This window comes from Mixophyes fleayi, chromosome 5 (genome assembly GCF_038048845.1).
Source record: "Mixophyes fleayi isolate aMixFle1 chromosome 5, aMixFle1.hap1, whole genome shotgun sequence".
Lineage (NCBI taxonomy): Eukaryota > Metazoa > Chordata > Amphibia > Anura > Limnodynastidae > Mixophyes > Mixophyes fleayi.
This window is the reverse complement of record NC_134406.1, coordinates 60972438-60991918: the sequence shown is the minus strand read 5'-3', so window position 1 is coordinate 60991918 and position 19481 is coordinate 60972438. Positions and strand designations below refer to the sequence as shown.

The following is a 19481-nucleotide window of genomic DNA, read 5'->3' as shown; positions in this document are numbered from 1 at the left end:
TTAATTAACACAGTCTTGTATTTTAGAACCTTGAGAAAGTTGCAGGAGCTGTCACTTGTCACATAAAATATAATCCTTTTTGTTGGTAAAATTATTTTGTGCCACTATAATTCTTAGCAATTAAAATTCAATTAATCTCCTTCATTATCCATTAGTACCAGCACGGACACAAACTGAAGCATCTTTCATTCAAAACTCCCACCAAATCTAAATTCACAATGCATTAAACGATTAGCAGCACACAAAACAAACATGTATGTTTAGCCACTGTTTTTCTGTGAGGCAGACTGCACTGTCAGCATTTCTAACCCCTGAACCCTTCAGTATCTGAAGCTGTTAATCATACCCTCTTACTAGGCTGCAGAATGATGTAATGGCCTTCTGTCCAGCTTTATTCCCAGAGATGTCTGAGAAGAAAACATACAAATACTGACACCTAACAACCAAATACGTACAAAGCACACTCCAACGCAGGCAGCGATCCCCGTCATCTAATGTGTAGGAGGATGGGGGGGCGATTTCACTGGCACCTTATATACATAAAAAGTGGGGGGGAATAAAAGTGACTTGTAATTGAATAACTGGCCTTTATGCCAAAATATAAACATGTTACTTACTGTAACAAGTTAATAATACTGGATCGCACAGTTTATAGCATGGGCATTTGTATAGATGATTGGAATAAAGTGTTTAAAAAAAAGAATTTATAATAGAAGAAATGTTAGTACAAAAAGGGCAACATTAAATACGGCTAATTTCTGCCATATTTGTTAGACTACAGAAATATTTGTGTCCCTCCAATATTATGCAGCCTATGTAATCAACTAATAAATGTTTTAGTACCAAAAGAAATTAACGTTATGACAGTTTTCATCTTCTGCTCCTCAGTATTCTGTGGCGAGACCTATAGCAAAGTGCCCTGAATGTTGGTTTGATGCCACTTAAACAATGGAAGGGTTATCTGTCAGTTACTTATTGTTTTGTGTATTATTTTGTTTGGCCGATGGGGATGTCAGTGAAGAGTATGCCGGGTGATGGCACCAGCATATTAATGACCTGCTAATGATCCAACTCTGTGGATCTAAAATCAACTGAGCACAACAAAAAGTTTTCAAACTTTCACTCTGCAAATTTAGTCACAAATAATAAGAAATTAATCTCTTTTCTTGTGCTTATTATGAGACCCTCCCTAGATTGAAAGAGTGTACAGGTTGTAAAACCTGTGGATAAGCTGTACACACATTTATCCACCTGACACACATTCTTACTGTCCTTCTTGTCAACAGTAAAATGTCACTGTGTACAATACCAGACAAAAATGTGCTACAACTACATATACTCTTAAGTAGAAATATATCACTGGACGTAAAGCTTACAATCTGTCTTTAACCTCTTAAGATGTGAACGTGCATAAGTGTCCATTACTCACAAACTCAATATACTATTCCATATCTCAACTCTTTATAAAGTTAAAATAAGTAACAAAAGGACACTTTTCTAACTGCTCCATCACTGATGTTTAATTATCTAAGTTGATTCCAAGTGACAGAACTCCATTACAGTTCATTAATAGCATCCTTCTTCTACAGTGAAATATCATTTTCACACTTCAATATGTTAGCTTTTGTCATTTCCATATAAACATAGATTAGATCATATGTAATCAATTGATCAATATACATTAAAACCTATGCAATAAAAATGTCTAAGAAAAAAAAACCATTAATTGTTTGTAAACTTACCCAACAAGTGTAGAAATGGATCAGCAAAATATGTGTGGAGACTGTAGTATCTTGTTTTTTGTTTTTTTTTGTTAGTTAAAAAAAAAAAAAATGAAATGAAAGTTGCTTCTTGGTTCCGCAGATGACAGCTGGAAGCTGTGGTGAAGCAGGTAAGTGTTAATGTAACAGTCCTAACTTTATTTGGCTGCAGCATGTACAGGGCAAAGACTTGGAGCAGCTAACTCTTCACAGACTGCTTAAAGACTCTCCGCTTCTTTCTGGAGTGGGGAGTGACTTTCCCCCTGCATCACTCACACACACAAGCACATTTAAAGACACAGTGCCATGTACTACAAAGGAACCACGTTGGACTGAGGGAAGATTACAATACTTTCTATTTAGAGAAGCATTACATCACCTCTTGGTGACGTCACGTGGGATTCCTGAACTTCTAAATCATTGCAGTCTGCTGAGGGAAAAGGGGGTGTGGCTGGGGGCCGGGAGACACACCCCCTGGAGGCTGGTGGTTCTCACTCAGCTGTAGCTCAGCTGCTGGGGGCTGACTCATACGGGGCTGTAGCCCTTGGCTATTGGAGTGCTGCATGTCACACCAGAAGAGCTGCCTGAAGGGCGGCTTGTACACACTCACAGACGGGCTGCTGTCAACTTCTTCGTCGCCTTTTCCACTACATCGTGCAGCTTCTTCTCCCCAAGGGATCACTGTTGATCGCTCTTCGCAACTCTTAGTAAAACTGATAGGAAATGCACTGGGAAAGTTTCTCACCTCCTCCCCATCCAGGCAAGTACTGTGACTCTCCATCTGATGTGCAGCTACACGTCTCGCTTCTGGCAGGAGATGCTTGGACTTGTAGTTTCACAACAGCTGAAGAGCCACCGTCTCGGTGGGCATGCTGGAGCTTGTAGTTCTGGTACAGCAGAAGAGGGTGGCACTGTATACTAGGCCTTGTAGTTACTCAAAAACATTGAGGCTTGTAGGAGAGCAGGGCATGCAGATATTTTAGTTCCTGAACAGAGGAAGCACAGGGCATGCTTGGACTTATAGTTTCACAGCAACTGGAAGGCTGCCTATTTATGTCCTAAGAGTTGTGCCTTGTAAGCTATTGATAAAAGCAAATGGAAAGTAGACTTAAATTGAGAAACTTAACAGGAATTTTTAGTTGCAAGTGATCGTAATATATTATTTTCTTTGTCAGGCATGGATGCCATACCTGATGGAGAGACCTGAGTAGTATTAAAAGTCTGCAACTAATATCATTCATAAGTTAGCAAGTTGTTAAGTCAGTTATGGTATCACTTTAAGTCCACATATTTATCTCCTACGCTGAAAGTCTGGCTGCCAGAGCATGGATGATCAAGCTAGTAAAATGAAGTGGAACAGTGAGGTGGGGAGGGATATTTTTGGTAGTAAAACTAAGCTTCAGTAATTGTGGTTGTCATTATGCTGTGTTTTGCAATTGCATTCTGTTCATTCAATGAGGAAAAGTTTATCTAACCCCAACGGTCTGTCCGCTCATATTAGCAATAAAGTGTTTTTACAAATGTTCTCCAGAATTAACCTGGTCCACTGTTTCTTTATAATCTCCCTGATCATGTGTAGCCTGATGTTTTAGTAGCAACAATCAAAATCAAATAACATTTTTTTGTGTGTACTAAAACACAAAATATTTAACACTCATGTTTTTGAAAGTGAAAATAAGTTTGGATGCTGAATTACATTTCTACAATCTCAGTTTTTGCCAAGATCATAGGTGTGCGCACTCCTTAATGCAGAGCTGGATTAAGGTGGGAGCACAGCACAGGTGTTCAATTTAACAATACTGACTACACTGCGCTGCGACTGGTTGTCTCTATATGCAAGTGTCCGCAGTACATATAAGATAACCAAAATGCTACACATGCCCAACTACAGCAGCTCCTCTCATATTCCTTTGCTGAACTGAAGAGCTCTGGGCTCGGTGTGCAGGCTTAAGAGGTGAATTGCACTTAGGAAAATAGAGCCGCTACCTACAAATTTTTTATTACTATATGTATTTAATCATCATGTGTATGTGTATATAAAATTGTCGGATTACTGTGTGACATAATATGAACTGGGGGCATGGCCGCCATCAGGGGGGTACGGCCAGTACTGCTGTGAGGGGCCCGGACAGACCTCTCCGTCTGTCCGGACTCCCTGGACTGTCTGGGCCCCGCAGTCACCGACCATGCTGCCCCTTTTTGTTCTTACCTTCTTCTGCTCGGTGCTGCAGCTCCGCCTCCCAGTCTCTGATAGGCTGGGAGCGTGGTGCGGTGACATCATCATTGCGCGCCACGCCAGTGGCGGATCAAGGGGGGGGGGTCGATCGGGGCAATCGCCCCCCCTAGCAGGGGCTTGCTGCCGACGGCTGCACATTATGTGCAGGTCCGTTCTGCAGTGACAGTGTGCTGCCCGGCTGCTCTGATTGTGTTTTAAACACAATCCGAGCATTCGGGCCAGCAGCCTCAGAAGGCAGAAAGGGGGCGGGGCCTAAATCCCCACCCCCTAAATCACCCCCGGTACACCAATTATCTAGATCCGCCCCTGCGCCACGCTCCCAGTGTATCAGTAACCGGGAGCTGCAGCATCGCGAATGGAGAAGGTAAGTTAGTTAGCTATTCTTTTTCTTGAGGGGAGGGAGGAGACGGACAGGGACCCTCTGCAGTCCAGGGAAGCTGTGTTTTGCTGCAGTTGTGCCCTGTCATTATGGGTTATCAGTGAGAAGTGCAAATGATTTATTTGACAATGGCGAGTCTAATAAAAAGACAAGAAGAGCTGACTCTTGTCACCTGGCTCCCTGTCACATTTCTCCTTATCAGAAAGATAGTCAGACTCTGAGGATCACAACCTGGAATGTAACTGGTGGTGGGGGGGGGGAGGAGGACATTAATTGTGTGGGGGGGGGAGAGACGGGGACATTAACTGTGGGGTGGGGGGGAGAGGGAGACATTAACTGTGGGGAGGGAGAGGGAGACATTTACTTTGGGGGAGGGGAACATTTACGGTGATGAGGGAATGCGGGGGAATGTACTGCGATAAGGGTTAGAGGGCGCATGTATGGCGATGAGGGAGAGGGGCACATGTATGGGGAGGAGGGGCCCCGCCAGATTAATTAGTACTGGTCCCCACAGTTTCTGATGGCAGCCCTACCTGGGGGACCTACATTGTGTCATAATATAAACTGGGGGGACAACTGTGTGCCATAATATTATCTGGGGTCACTACTGAATGGCATAATTTGAACTGGGGCACTACTGTGTGTGACATTGTATGAACTATGGGCACTTCTGTGTGGCACAATATGAACAGAGGATGCATTTCTGTTTGGTATAAAATGTTGGAGGCACCACTGTGTGGCACAATATGTTGGGGGCATTACTCTGCTGTATAATATGAACCACAGGAAAATCCCCAAGCCTCTTTTATAGGTACTTTCCTCTACTGCCCACTGCTTGGGAAATAATTGTTCCTGAGCAATTATCAGCCTGTGTTACACTGCATTGTGATTTTCTGTGTCTCTGAGACCATTGCAGGGACCATTAGACAGTAGCCACTGTGGAACTGGTTTAAGAATTGCAGTAAGAATGGGGCCAACAGAGAGGCATCAAATATGGCTCAACAAATTATGGTTGGAACTAGACATGTTTAACTTTGTATGCTTGGCTTTGGATAAGGCTCAGCATACAATATGTGGCATTAGATAAGGTTCAACTAGCAAATTTGGCAACTGTGTATTATACTTCACAGCAAATATGGTTGTACATATATTATTTGATGTTAAATACTGCTTAGGTTTGCAAAGATAACAGTAACGTTAGTTCAGTATATCATATTTGGCAGCAAATATGGTTTACTTTGCATCTGGCATAGCTCAGCACATTATACTGTCCCAAGAAATGTTTATGTTTGTATATATGGGGCACCAGATATGGTTCAGCATACTATAATTAGATTTTAGACTCTGATAATCTAGTACATCAGTATATGTTTACAGTATTTATTTGTACATTTTCATAAAGTTAAGCATTAAAACAATTTAAAATACATTTGTCATTTTTTTTAAGAAAAGGGGTTTGGGGGCCTCTTAATTTGGATTTCCCCTGATCTCTATGAACCTCTGAAAGACCTGCTTATTGCAATGGTTTTGAAGATGGACTAACTACCCTTCAATGAAAGCCGGTCTTGCTCAGTCTTTCCATGTTGACAGAGACATGTAGATCCCTGTATGTATCTTTTGGGTTCTGTTTGATTTTTCAGCACCTTATATGGTCTGATGTTTGAGAAAATTTGATGTGTGACCTACTCCTGGGAAAATTATCACCTGTCTTTGTTCTTTATTTGTTCATAACCTTTTCTCACTGTGGAATGATGGACTTCAAATTGTGGGGAAATGGCCTTAAAACCCTTTGCAGACTGACAAGTGCAGCAACAATTCCTTCTCTGCGAACACTACAGATGTCCTAAACCTGAATGTTCCAGACTGATCTGCTACATGTTCTGCCTTTATTTAGTTATTTACTTATTGATGATCAAAAAATGAAGTGCTCCTGATTAGCAGTACCAGCTTAGATTACTTTCCTAATTGAGTTGGCGGTAAGGATGTACTTAATTTTTCTCACATTTTCTTAATGTTTTTCTTTCTTGAATTAATAATGAAAATTAAAATCTGTTATGGATTATTTCTCACATGAGGTTAGATTTTTTTAAATTTTAGGACTTGTGGAGAATTAGGTGATTGTTAATGTTCCTTTCCAAATATGTGACATTTAATATATAGAGACGAATGTTAAAACATTCAAATTCTTTATTATAAGTACAAAATATTAAAATGATTCAGTTTCCAGCAAAATTAGGATAAAATGTGTGTATGAATGTGGTGTATTACAAATACACTCTGGGAGCTGATAGAGCATAGATAAGAGGTATGTAATAGGATAAGTCCTCTTATTCTATAAAATATAATATTCCTTTATTATAACATTCATTGATTATTCAAATTATTTTTATTGAGCAGGACTCAGTGTAGATTTTTTTTATTTATACTTATTATGAGGGGCTTGATATGGGAGAAATTAGATATTATGGTCACTGATTCTCCTGCTTCAATGAACCATAAACATTCAAATCTGATTTTCAAAAGATCACTGATTTCACTTTCATAGTTGGTAATCTTTCTCTGCATTATATACATGAAAAAAAATAAGCATTCATCATGTAATCAAAGAGGGTATAGAATAGATATGCTGTGATTGCAGAGAAGTCAATCATAGACTGTGCTCGTTAGATAGATGCAGCAAATATGATGCAGCCTATAGCCTACAATAATTTTGGGCTATAAGTATATATGGCCGTATTTGAACTTTTAGTATCACAATCATAACTATTTTATATCAGTATGTAATTTAATTATGTCTTAATGATCAAATAGTACATGGTAGTGTTTATTATAGTGGAATATGCTATAACAGAGTGGCAAGTCAACACAAGTGCCCTGATTAATAAATATCACTGACCCAGTGTTATATTCAGAAATTATGATTTCTATGTTAGTATGCTGATAACTGCTACCATTCGCGGTATATTAATACTTATATATATGTAGCCATGTGCAGATATAGCAGCATAGCGATGAGTGGGTATTAGATTAAATAAATGATTGGCAGAAACCTAACCCTACTATACTAAGCCCTCGCGGTCAGAGCCACATTCTAATACTGCATTAGATTGTTCATCGCAGTGATATGGATTGAGAAGATGACAGCTGCCTGAGTGAAACACCGGCGCACGTTTCGCTGTATAGCTTTAACAAGGCAAGTATTGTAGTGAAAAACACACTGGTCTTAGATTACTTAGGCCCAGTTTATCTTTTGATTTCAGAAGTTACATTGATGTTGTCTAGCAACATAAACACAGAAATACTCTAATCAATGAAACTCTTATAACATACCCAGGTAATACCAGTGAATAAAGCCTTTATAGTCATTATTTAGATTGTAAATTGCCATGAGCACCTTTTATATTAACTTTTAGTTTCTTATGTCTGACTACCTCTTGTAAATTATACAGTACTACTTAAGTTTTTAGCACTTTATAATTACTTGATGATAATAATAATAATCCCCGCTTATTGCACACAGACAATTTAACAATTGCATAAATCAATCCTCTTACATTTCACTAGAGGTTCAGTATCAAAGCTATGGCAAAATAGTTAAGTGCAGTTTTAATACAATAGACAATTAGTAAATGTCTTTGAATTTAACCCACTGAAGGTGGTTAGAACACCAGACTAATTTTAACTTTATTGCATAGTTCTGATTGACTGAAAATATTTTATTTATTTATTTGCCAAACTAATCTAATTTTATATATCTCAGCATTAGAAAGTTAAAAAAAAAGTCATAAAAATACACCTTTACTTGTGTATTCGCATAGTAAAACTAGGTATACACTGCAGAAAATTTCTCCCGATCAGCCCCGATCAGCATGCCGATTCATTAGGACACATTTACACGATTTTACACGATTTACCTTCAGATCTGTGCTCTACATCTGTCATAACCATCTTCTGAAAAGATTGTGACTCCAACAGGAGAAAAAGCACAAGATGTATGGCGGTACATGCATCATACTATGGTTAACTGGAAGACCTTGCCTTAAGGAAATAATTTCACCATTTGTTCCATATGTTTTCTTTGTAAAAAATATTTTAGTGAAATGAAAAGTTCATTATTATTATTATTATTATTATTATTGTTATTATTATTATTATGTTGCAGGGGTGACTCTTATGAATGTATCGCAAGTGAGTTCCTTATCTCTCCACTGCTATCGCTGCCATATTTGCCAATCCCACTTTTAACAGGCGGAATTATTTGTGTCGAGCTCAGGTCTCTCTCGTCTTAGGTACTGCCTGAGAGTCTGAGCCACTCCTAAATTTCTGACCCTTCTCTCTCCCACGTATGTTCCTTTCCTAACTTCCCCTCCCACTGTACCCAGAAGTCCTGCCCTCTTTCCCTACTTTTCCTCTCCCTGGGTATGGAGCTAGCACTGCCCCTTTCCTGTTACTTGCTGTGGTTATCCCGTTTTGGTGAGTTTATGTTCATTTAACTTTCTCTCTTTTAATCACTGATCTCCGCCATCTCTTCCCTCCAGCAGTCTCTTCCTTTCTCTCCCACATTAATTGTAAACCGACAGCACAACAACATTGGCAAGTAGCGGCTCTCTCTGTTCCTGGGCTTAAAGTGCTAGCTCTTCGGAACAGCGATGTCTGCAGTCACTTCCTGTAGAACATTTCATATTGGTGCAATGAAACTGATGTACTTATCAGAGTTCACGTAAACAGGGCTCAGCCTGAAATAACCAACGAAGTTCATCATCATCATTTAGGCACTGTTAAATAATCAACATAGAATATTATTGTTTTGGAACCATGTCTTTTACTTTATACTGCACAAATAATCTGGTGTCCAGCTAATTGGAATGTAATGTATTTATGCTAGCTGTAGAATATATAGAAGGGCCTTGACCAAGAACTTCGAGTTGCTCTGTCAAATATCAAGCCGAATATCAAACTATTGTGTTCTTTAAAACAAGCACGTTAGTTGTAGTAAAAAGTTAATTATAATTATAAACTACCACAGTTAATATTAGTTGTAAGAATTTTTTTTTTATTAGCTGTGATGTTAAATTTATCACATAAAAAATAACAATTAAATGTAATTTCTGTGTATGTACTTTGTAATTCCTGCTTTTTTTGGATATTTTTGTTTTTGGTGTGCCGTGAAATTCTGTGAAGGGCTTAAGTGTTTTGAGGGTGAGAAAAGGTTGCAGAGCACTGCTAGAACATACAACGAAACTTTCCCAGGTTTTGTCTAGTTGGGCATTAGTAAATTATAAAAAATGCACTGTTCCTATAATGCAGGCTCAACACATGACCTATGTTTTAGTCCTTCATTAATGGATGCAAGGCTCACTCTACAAAAGAAACGGTATTGTACTCACTTTCATCTCCAGCCTAATTGTCTTCAGTCAGCTGCTCCGAACCTTATATGTGTATTGCTTTCCTTAAATTCCTGTCTCTGGGCTTGTACCTTGTGAATTACATATTCCATTGACTATTAACTAGAGATGCTCACTGACCTCTGTGTTTTGGTTCTGGTAAAACTGCCCTCGCGTGTTTTGGTTTTGGTTTTGATCCCGATTTTTTGCTAAAATCACATAAGTTGGCGGTTTTTTTTTTATCATCCCTCCATTTTTATTAACCTCAATAACATTAATTTCCAATCATTTCCAGTCAATTTTTGTCAAGTGACAAGAACACTGCTATCCCTCCAGTTTCTGTATGAGCAATGGCACTGTAGACTGGAGAGTGACAAGAACACTGCTACCCCTGTTTCTGTGTGAGCAATGGCACTGAGCAATGTCACTGGAGAGTGACAAGAACACTGCTACCCCTGTTTCTGTGTGAGCAATGGCACTGAGCAATGTCACTGGAGAATGGAGAGTGACAAGAACACTGCTACCCCTATTTCTGTGTGAGCAATGGCACTGAGCAATGTCACTGGAGACTGGAGAGTGACAAGAACACTGCTACCCCTGTTTCTGTGTGAGCAATGGCGCTGGATCTCCTAGGGAGGGAGGTACTTATGGAATCCAAAACCCGCAAGCTCCATCAACGCAACAATGATGTTTTACCTCGATTCAGATCCGAGGATGTGTGAAAGTAATGAGCCGGCTCGCGAGCCTACTCGGATCTACTAAGTTCGGATGGGCTCGGTTTTCAGAAAACTGAGCCTGAGCATCTCTACTATTAACCAGGGCTTAAAATGTTTATTGAGAGGTAATTACCCAGTTTAAATCTTCCAGACAATGCTTCTTCTGGGCCATGGCTATTACTGTTCCAGTATTTAAGCCTAGTAAGTTTATCTTTGTCCTGTTAGTTGGAGTTCTTATTCCTAGTCATTACAAATTTTAACCAAATGGGTTGCAAGCTGTTGGCGCTGTCTAGATCTAAGGTACAGAGTTTAATGGAAAACATGGTTTCCGCTGGAGATTTTTACAAAGAAGGGTTTGTTTCACAGCAGCTGACTATGCAGAAGAACAAGGCTGAAACCCTGGTTAATATACAGGTCATGGTCAGTGCAGACAGACATGGTCCAAATATCTATGATGCACCAGGGTAGGGGCCACAAGCAAACCAGAACAAGCTGAATCAGTGTACAAAGTCAGACAACATAATGCTCAAGCACAGCAAACACTAACACAAACTGTTGCTTTGGCATCAGACAGTAATCTGAACAGGGTTTGTGTGGGTGTCATAGGCAACTGCTATATGTATAATTTATTATCATATACAATAATTGCATATTTGAGTAATATGTGTCTTCTATACAACATTCTCTCTTAAGGGTTCCTTGCTGAGTTGGAGTTTTGCCTGTTTACTTAGCATATAATATGTGAATATCTTATCTGCATCAACAATTCTCTACCAAAAGATACAACTACTATACCTGCTTACCAAAAGATGTATAGGGCTATATCCATTTGAAGATTCGCATTTATCTTACACTTGCGACTCCTTTTGGTTAAAAAGGCAAAATGAGAAAGGAAGCGACGGGCAAGTGTAGGCAGTGGATGGGAAAGGTGTGCTCACATGCATGTGGCCTAGTCAGACCTGGACATAGCTGCATATACTCCTGTCACATGTTGTATCTATTGTGACTGCTGAAGAGTAGGTACAAGGTCCATGCGGCTGATGATGATGAACACCGGAACAGATCTTGCTAGTATAAAAGAAAAAGGTTATAAATAAATACATGTAAAAAATCCTGTGTGGCTCCATTGAATGTATTGCTCATTGAAGATACCAATTAATTATAATTACATTGTAGCTATGTAATATGCAATGTAATATGTAGCAATGTAATATATAGTAGTTATACCCCACGTGGGATGTAACCACTACTAACTACTACTAAACAAATCAGCTTTCCCACACACTTTCCCACACTATGACCACTCAAAGTGAAGCCACTCTGTATTGATTAGGAGCTAGTTTATTTTTTCCCACATATATTTCAAGCTAGAAGAAAGAAGAGGATCCACTTGGATTTAGTTGAGAAATAATTCCCATTGGAAATTCAGCCCCATACTGAGCAGGCCAGGAGTGAGTTACATCATGAGAGGATGAGCCAAGGCTGCAGGCTCATCTGTTATAGTGTCACCGGCCTAGCCTGCCATAGTCTAGTGCCAGTAGCTGCTTGTTCATCCCCCTGAAATTGCCGCTACCAGCCCAGGCTATTATCACTGGCGCTGGGAACACTTTTGCGTCTTCGCGTTGAACCAGCACACCATATTCAGTTGGAAATGCTGACATTGCATTGTAGAAATTTTTCAAGCACAGGAACAAAATATAAATATTGAGGAGAATGTATACTATAATTATGCCTTGAAACAAAAAGAAAATATTCTGAAATAATTAATTTATTTTATATGGGTAGGTTACTTGTCTCCTGACCAAATTAGCCGTAGTGTACATCTGTGTGACTGTTGTAGAGAACTTCGATTGCAATCTCCACTGAACTAGGGACTGATGTGAATGACTAAAAATGATCTGATTGTTGATTGCCGTGCAATCTGTAAGCACTATATAAAGAATATTAAAATAATTATATTAATTATTAATGATGGTAATAAAAATAATTTAGTGTAGCCCCAGTGTAGTGTTCAAGCTCTACAAATGAAATAACTAACACTGGCAAACAAGGTTCTTGGGTTTTAATCATACTAAGCACTGGAACTTCACAAGCTATATACTGATGAGGAATATCGTATTACATGTTCCAAGGGCATGCATGAATCCTCTATGGGTTTAGCTGCAGGTATTTACATTGTAAACTGAGTAACACTTTAGATTTTGTGACATTAATTACACTAACTGCTTTGTAACTACAAAGAAACTGGAATTCCTATTTTAAATTAATGACCTTTGGAATCCACAAGAAAGTAGTCACTTTAAATGTTTTCCAAGGCAACCCTTATGCCTAAGAGACATTTAAGTGACTTATGTGTAATTACTGTATTTTACCAATATGATTTTCCCCATGTTAGGCCACATAATGAGGCTGTAAACTGGTAATATTAGCCAGTGTTTTCTTTCATACTGACCAGACTCACAACTTGCTCAAGAAAGGTTCTGTATTTCTTTTATTTATGTTTGAACTCTGGAAATTAATAAAAGTATTAATTAACCAACAAAAGTCTGCTTATGCTGAAAATGACAGCTATTTTAAATGTGACGTTTAATGGTAGTTATTATTTCACTTAGCAGAAGTACAAAAAAATAAAAACTAACAAACTGGCAGTATAAACACTGTTAGAGTTGCCACTTGGAATAAAAAACAAAAAACAATCCCTTGATGGTGCTGTACAAGTGCACAAGCTTGTGTCTAGGCTGAGACAAGCTGAAGGATGGGAAAAGCAAGAGGAGGGGCCAGGACCAAGTTATACATCAGCGGTGGCCAACCCGTAGCTCTCGTACTACATGTGGCTCTTTGATCTTCTAAATGTGGCTCCCAGCTGTGGTTGCTTTGGCCTCCAGCAGGGGGCGATGATATCCAATGACAATATAGACCAGTGGTGCCTTCCCCTTCTACTCACAATCTAATTGTCTGCTTTGTTATAGAGACTAAGACCTATGCATAATGCAGGGAGGCCACGCAGCACACCATAGGAGAAGGGAGTGCAGTAGGGAGGTCTCATAGCATGTGGGAGGTCTTATGGGCATGATGAGAGGTCTTATGGGCATGCAAGGAGAATGTGTAGAGCTCTGATGACATGTGGGTAGGTCTGATGGGCTTGTGGGGAGCTTTGATGGCATGTGGGGAGACCTGAAGGTTTTGGACCTGCATCCGATCCCATTAAAACACCATACTCAGGATGGAGGAGAAGATTCAGTATTCTGTAGAGGGTGGGTGGTGGTATATATAATGAGATGGCAGCCAAGTCAAGTATGAGATAATCCTGTATCTGTAATGAGGGTTGTTCAGACAAAAATTTTCCAAATATGTTTTCTAATAAAAAGAGAAGTATGAAAACTAATGAAGTCTCATCCCTTAATTAAAAAGCTGTTATTGCATAAAATATCTTTCACAGCCAGCATATGTATTTGCTGCAACCCATTTATAGCAGGCTATTTGTTTTTTGTGTTTGCTTTGATGGTTGTTGGATGGCCACATTACTAGTCAATTAATCACTGCAGCGGTCTTTCTTGGTTTTTAAAGGACAAAAGGATGTGGTCCTTCAACAAAACTCACCACAGTTGTCTTTATTTATAAGCTACTGTATATTACTATTGGAATCATGAACAGATTGAGCATGTAAAATAGATTATAATAAATCGATTTCAAAATAATGTGCGACTCAGAACACTGCTTGGAATGTCTCTGAGCAGTGCTGGAGCTACAGCTAAAGCAGTCCATACAGCAGTGAGTGAAGGTGCCAATGAGTAAAAGCACTTTGGCTGGGTAGTATCAACATGGGTCCTGCAGTATGTTATATGTCCCTTGTTATATTCAATGATATATTTAGGGCTGGCAAGAAAAATTTCGGGCCCCAGTACAGCAACTTCTTGGGGCCACTTCCATTGCTTACACAGACAGGCTAGGCTTTGTACCCGCTCTCCCCTCCCTCTCAGCGCCCCTGGATATATTAAAGTGGAAGTTATAATTGTGAATATTTAACTTGCTTGCTGATGAAGTTCAGAGTAGATATTTGAAAACATCTGAAATTTACACTTACACCTTGAATCAAATATACAACATGATTTGACATTTGTGGAATTGCAAGAGCATTCCCAATTAAATTTTACACATGTTGAAGGTACTGCACCATAATTGTATAATTGATTCAGAAATAAAACATTTTTTTATTTGAACAATGGATCTCAGAATCATACAAATAGAAAATGTTTTCAAATCCTCAATTGGGTGAGTGTGATTCCAAATTGTAAGAATATTTAATTTACATCACAGATCATACTGTGTATTTCTTTTCTTTATTTATTTTGAGCACATCAGTCTGGTCATGGTGATTATTTAGAACCACTATTTAACCATTATTAAAGCTATCCTCTCACTTATATATGGTAAGTAGTGTTATAGTTACCTTAATCATTATTTAAACATAATGTACACCAGTGTGTTTTTTCTTCTAATTCATATTCAAAGAACAGGCTACCACATCACATACTGAGAAGGAACAATTATTCATTTCAAACATCTACTCTGGGTGAGTTTTACTTACACCTGCCCTGTAGCTGGTGTAAATGATATGACTGAAAAACATGTACCAAAGATGTCCAAAGCTTATATATGACAATGCTGCATGCGCTCTACTTTGGCACGCCCATACAATACATTGACTATGTGCATAAGTCCCCTTACTCACCCATTCTGCCCTTGAAACCGTAGGCTGTCGGAAGTGTAATTTACGTTCGATGATGAATTGGACGTATTTGCTTAGACTGGCGTATATAGTTTCTGGGCTTGCACAGTGCAAGTTAATGGGGAAAAAACGTCACATATTAGCATTTACGTTCCGTAATGATCCAGGCCCATAGTGTGATGTGAGGCTTCTTGAGCTGGAAGATTGCTGTGTTAAATACACCATTATATGAATTAAAGTTCACACGTTCTAATTGTTTTATCAAAGACCTGTAACATTATATCTGAGAATCAGTCTGTGGTTTGCTTTGAACAGAACACATTTTTTACATCTTTCCTATTTCAGGAAGTGACAAGGCTATCCTATATATTTCACCCAGATATGATTCCATCTCCCAGTCTCAAGATTTTTATCTCCAGTCTCCCGGATTACCTGAGACATGGAGACAAGTGGTTACATTTCTTCTTTGGCTGTTTCACTAGCTGCAGGAGGGAGAGTATGGAGCGGTTCAACAAAGACTGCTCTGTACCACACCCCTTCAAGCAAAGTAATGCTGGCTTAATTTAATATTTTCTTTTAATGTTTGTTCTGTGGTACATTTTATCTTTACTAAACACCTATTTTGAACCATCATCTATTTAAGGGTATATTTTCTTCACAATGCCTAGGACAGCATCAACTTTATCTATGGTTATGTAGATGCCATATTATGTGGGGGCTCACAGACACTCTAGTCACAGTTAGTAATGATACTGATTTAGTGATTTTATGCCTATGATAACACCGTCATATTGTGAGGCTGTATGATAAAGTGTCACATACCAGAAATGACCTGTCATCTGCTAAGAAACCATAGTAAACCTCATTGCTCTACAGCGATGATTTCTGATATGGAAACTGTGTCCGGGTCACTTAGAAATAACACGTGGCCCTCACCCATGGACCGCCAAAGAACGGTGCCTAGTAAGCCCATCTGGTCACAGAAACTATAGATATTTATATGCTGTGTGGAGCATTTTTGTTAATTTTAGCTGGTATTAAGTGCATTTGGTGGCTGTGCATAAGTTTGACCTGCAGGCCACCTCATTAGAGTCTGCCCCCTGATTGTGCTGCAGCCTGCATTACCATGTACCAGTATATGGCAGGGGTACACTGCTCCCAATGATCCCAATTCCTGCTATTCTCATTGTACTGTTGATATGGTCAGCGTGGTATGACTGAGATCTAACCCTCGCTACATGCACTCCACACCAAAGCATTAGTACCTGGGGGAGCTGAGATAAAATAATATGTGTAAAATCACCAGCACGCCAGGTGCAAGACACAACAAACGTGTTCTCTGTAACATAACAGTGCTCATTGAAGGGTAACATAAGACTTCACCTATTGACAAATGAAAACTTTTTAAATTAAAAATTGCCTGTAACATTATGGATGGAGTGTAGTGTACGACAAATGTTGACCTGGACTCTTTTGTATATACAGTATAATTAGTGTCACTAGGCTAAAAGTTCACAGCTGTAAAGAAAAATGCAATTATAAGTAATCAATCAGGTTTTGATCTCGGGTATCAAGTGACAGAAAAAAACTAAAGACTGCTGTGATAAATTGAAACTGGACACTTACATAGAGCTGCTTCACCAGAAGTATCCTGCAGCTCTGATGAAGATTGACTTTCATCTGATATTTCTTTAGAATTTTCATTTTAAATCACCTTCTTTTATATTTTGCAAACTTTATACACCTAAAATGATATAATCATATAATAGTACATTTAGTATAAAAAGGTGAGTAGATAGTGCACAGCATTGCTTGCAGAGTGGTTTACAGTAGCGGTTTTGTACAGAAAGTTGAATTTTTCACAGGAAGTGTTCCAGATCCTAATTCTTCTGTTGAAAATACCATTGTATTGTGGGTAGAGAATTTGTTGTAATATGCCAAATTGGCGTTGGCTCTGTGGGTTTTTCTACTATGTTTGTTGTATTATGTTGATAAGCTCCTGGAATCTGGATACACACTATTACTGAATTGGCGTTTTCGGCAACTTTTTTATTATGGGAGTGACAGATGGAGATGAGCTCTAGATCACTTGGACCCACAGGTTTCAGAGGCAAACGCAGGATGTATGGAGGGGGGTATCCACACCATTCCGCCAGCTTTGGTATAACCGACATGCAGGGGGCGTGGCTATCATTATACAGTACTAGGTAACATCACCTTCCCATCCCCTTTAAATACATAAAAACAGCCCCAACATTAAATATTTAGTTTTAATAAACAGCCCTCATTTTCCCAAACTCAGCCCCATGTTCAATTAATAGCCCCCACACTAATCTAGCATTTAATTAATAGTCCCATCACAGCACCTTAAAATAATAGGCACCACCATGAAGCCACTATTATAGAAAATAAACCCCACCATCAGATTAATAGCCCCAACCATCGCTCCAACAATACATTAATAGTCTCCATGGACCAGAAAATGGCTATCCCCCTCCCTCACCCCAGCATTAAATAGCCAACGCTCGAGCCTAAGCTGCCAACCACAGGTCACTGTATATGTTATCAAGTAAGTAGAAAGCTCAAATGAACCTTTTTTCAGTTTCTTTTAAACACAGATATATTTATTTTTCTATGCAGTTAAAACAAACATAAATCTTGTGCAAGCCTCCCATTACCCTTGTTTCCATCTTTTATTTTACGTCCCTTATGTTTCAGTATAAGATAGCCCTGTAAGGCTGATCAGAACTTAGTATGCTTGAATGACTCAACTTCTGTGTTAGAGATACCATTTTAAAAATCAATAAACAATATTTTAAAATGCAAATACACATAATGTAATCCTCATTAAATATATGACATATACACAGATACTATGGGGCATATTTATTAATTAACGGGATATTAGCCCATTAATTATCATCAGTCATCGCAATGATGACAGATGATTTTTCAGCCCATTTATTAAAAAATCATCCTGGAACAGAGCAGCCAATAGAAAGCTGTCCCGGCGATGATTGTACTTACCTTAAAAGTCCAGTTGATTGGCTTTTCTCTCCAGTCACTATGGCAAAGTTGTTTTACAAGAACTTGGGCATCAAGAGACACATACTGAGCGCATTATGCGTTTGTTTCAAAATGCATGTAATTTGGGTCTGCGTACACCCGAACTCAACAAGGAGCAGATCTGAAGATGATGAATACGGGTGTAAGTCTGCTCTGCTCTACTACACAGGACACTGCAAGAGGCGTCCAATACCTATGGGAAATATAAATTCTCAAAAGAACGGACAGGAAGAATTACATTTTGAATTAATGTCACCTGGTAATAATATAGGCATTAATGACTAAACATTAAAAAATAAAAAAAAATGTTTTTTTCTTACATTTTTTTCCTCATAAAGTCTAGTACCTGAAGCAAGAGATACAGCTAAAAAACAAGATTCCCAGAGCTTGGATCGGATGCTGTTGCGTGCGTTTGAGATTAGCACACACACCCTTGCTGTACACTGATTACGGCCAAAAGCCCCTTCCCCACCAATTCACTCCCTGAAATCATAGGCTGTAGTGAGTGTCCTTTACACTCGAAGATTAATTGAACGTAGCTGCGTTCTGTAGCGTATGAGCTGGTTCTGGGTATGTGCAGAGTGATTTTGTGGTTTGTAAACACAAAATCGACATTTACGATCCTTAATGAATTAGGCCCCTTATGTTTAAAGGGAAGGAACGGGCAAGCATAGGACAAGTACAGTAAGGACATGTTAATGTAATTGCAGCTACAATCAGAGGGGCAAACAGAAGGGACTGCTAGAAGGTATATCTGTTGTAGGTGCTCAATCCCTGGAGCAAAATGAAAATATGTATTTTTTGCTTTTTAACATCCACCACCAACGCCGCTGACACCCATTACATATACCAGCACAAGTGTCCAGACAATAGGTTTCTGCCAATACCAAATATATGTTGATATTAATCAATAGCATGTATCTTGCCAGTGAAATAAACTACAGTATTTAAAATAAACTGTTTGCCCAAGGTGATCCAAGCACCAACTCTCATAGCCTGGACTGTTTTCTTGGGCTGGAACGACAGCATGGATGCTGTCTTCACAAGTCTGCAGCCAGTATTAAAACCACTGATGTGGACCCCCTGTTATAATGTGACACAGCCCCAGCCAGTTCAACACAGCACTGATTCTCCTATGGTCAAACAATGCATTTCCCACCTAGATAAAAAAAGCCCCATGCACAAAGCACTAGTGCTCTTCCCAGTACTCT

General features: G+C 39.1%; 1 protein-coding gene across 3 annotated transcripts in view; it reads right to left on the bottom strand.

Moving 5' to 3' along the window:
* The window catches only part of CREB5 (cAMP responsive element binding protein 5), a 390366-nt gene extending 388325 nt beyond the window's left edge, over window positions 1-2041 (bottom strand). For 2 of the 3 annotated variants that reach the window (XM_075212281.1, XM_075212282.1), the window contains exon 1: window positions 1743-2041. The gene's annotated coding sequence lies outside the window, so the exon portion shown is untranslated. The remainder of the gene's footprint in view (window positions 1-1742) is intronic. The other variant, XM_075212280.1, reaches the window with a different exon arrangement.
* Between the last annotated feature and the right edge of the window lie 17440 nt (window positions 2042-19481).